This window comes from Palaemon carinicauda, chromosome 7, assembly GCF_036898095.1.
Source record: "Palaemon carinicauda isolate YSFRI2023 chromosome 7, ASM3689809v2, whole genome shotgun sequence".
NCBI lineage: Eukaryota > Metazoa > Arthropoda > Malacostraca > Decapoda > Palaemonidae > Palaemon > Palaemon carinicauda.
The window spans coordinates 127,969,751-127,972,250 of record NC_090731.1 but is presented as its reverse complement, the minus strand read 5'-3'; positions in this window follow the sequence as shown (position 1 = coordinate 127,972,250).

Genomic DNA, 2,500 nt, shown 5'->3' with positions numbered 1-2,500 from the left:
CCAAGCATTAAACTAAAAAAAATTAATGACACCGTTGCCAGCTTTCGTTTCACTAAAACCTTTCCTGATTTGATATATTTCGATTTTAGTTTTAAAACCTCACAATCATTTATCGGAATGCAGAAAATTCTTTTATTTTTCTTCCCTACGAATATCAATCTCACCGCTAATGAACACAGATGATATTGCTTCTGTGCTTCCCTGTTGGGTAATGTTGCAGGAAAATTGCCCATTACAGGTGCCTCATTTTTCAGAATTATCAAGTCATTCCAATTTTAGGTTCTCTTTGGTCTTATCTGTTCTTATCCTATTGGTCTTTACATATACTCAATCAGCAATTATAAATGTTTTAATTTTTTTTTCTCTCTCTCTTTTCTTTTGCTTATTTTCAGCTCCCTAATTTGCTATACATGTGCATATGTTTCCATGAATTATTTTTTTAAATAAAAAAGACTTATCTTAGTTAACTATACTCCAAAATACTCTTCAGTGATTTCGTTTCCTTATTTCGTGATCTTTTGTTGTAATTCTCCTCTTTTCATGCAATACCTATTACTGTAGTGGGAACCACACATGCACAAACAGGCTTACTCACAAACATACATCCTAGCAACGCTTTCAAAAGCTTTTTCTTCTTCAATTATATTTTGTTAATTTTAATGAACTATGAAAATTTTGTAGCCAACCTTGCATCTTTATTTTTCATATCTGATATATTTTTTTTTTCTTTTATTTATACTTCAAGATTATCACGGCAGTAAGGAAAACAACGCTCTCAATATAAACACTTCCAAATATTCACTATAAAAAAAGTACTTACAGTCTTAGAATATCTTTATTTGTATATGTATTCCAGAATCTCCTTCCCTCTGAACTTCTTATTTTTCTTATTTTCACCACAGCCACTGGTGGCCTATAATGGATCTGTTTCGTATCATGATCTAGCAGCCATTTTTCCAGGTTTGTTGCCAACCATTTTATTGCTTTATTGTTATTAACACCCGAAACCAAAGTAATCATTTATGCAGTGTATAATTTCCCGCCATTAAGTCTTCTTATCAGTGCTAAAACATTTCCCTCCCTCGATATACCAAAGGAATGTTACCAGGTTACCATGAACCAAGAAGATATCCAGAAGACCACCACCACCACACCTTTCGGCTCGTATACTTTCAATTGCCGCTGCTTTGGCATCCGTAATGCAGTAGCTACATTTCAACGATTCGTGGATGACATTTTACGGCCTCCCCTTTTGCATACTTTATGGGGATAATATACTAGTCTTCTCCCCCTCCAAAGAAGACCACCTATGTCACGTACACATTGCCCTCAAACGTTTGCAGCAGAAAGGCCTGGTAGTCATGTGCAAGAGTACCATTGTAGCCAACGGAGCGTATTTCTTGGAGAACTGCATAACTCCTGATGACTTACACCCACTCTTTGAGAAAGTATGAGTGGTACAAAAGTTCTCCATGCATAGGGGTGTTGGGGCGTATTTCTGGTGACGGAGGAACTAAAGTTTGAAAAGGAACTGGCGGTGGTGGTTCTGGTGGATTGATTTCAAGTCTAGGAAGAGATTCCTGAATTCTATAGCTATATGTACAGTGGACTTGGAATGAGCTTACTCAGTTGTCTCTCTTGGTAGGTCTATTGGTAAGACGCGTCCATGGTGGCAGTGTTTCGGCTCAGGGCATATGTTCGAGCCCTTGCTCAGCCAGAAGCATTAACCATAAATTAATTTCCAGTAAATATACACCCCCAAAGGTAGAATTGAATATTAAATGTTATTGTGATTGATATTTACATGTATTAGAACCGCAAGTGTTAGTGTAACATATTTATCATAAATAACCATGAGTTACAAACTCACTATTCAGCTGTCATGGTGCAGATGGGTTGATTTCAAGTCTGAGAACAGACTGCTGAATTCGACATGCAGGCTATATGTACAATGGATTGAAGTGAATTTATATCTCCGTTGATAGCTCGATTGGTAAAGTCATCTATGCTAGCTTAGGGCATAGGTTCGAATCCTTACCCAGCCTAAAGCATTTATCATGAATGAAATTCGAGTGGATATAAAATTCTGTATTAAATGCCATTGTGGTTGATATTTATATTCATTAAAATCTCAATGGTTAGTGTAACATACGTATCATAAATAACCATGAGTTGCAAATCACCAATCAGCTATCGAGCTTTGTTTCGGCTGAGGACATAATTCACACCCTTGCCCAGACAGAAGGGTTTATCATAAATGAATTTCAAGTGGATATATATTACCAGAGGTAGAATTCAATTTCAAATGCAATTTTGGGTATTATTTGCGTTGATTAAAATCACGAGTGTAAGTGAGACATATCTATCATAAAAAACTACGTGTGGGGACTCACTAATCAGATATCATCTTGGAGTTTGGTTGATTTCAAGTCCAAGAAGAGATTCCTAAATTCGACAGGTATCTGTATAATAGACTTGGAATTAACCTATATCTCTCCTG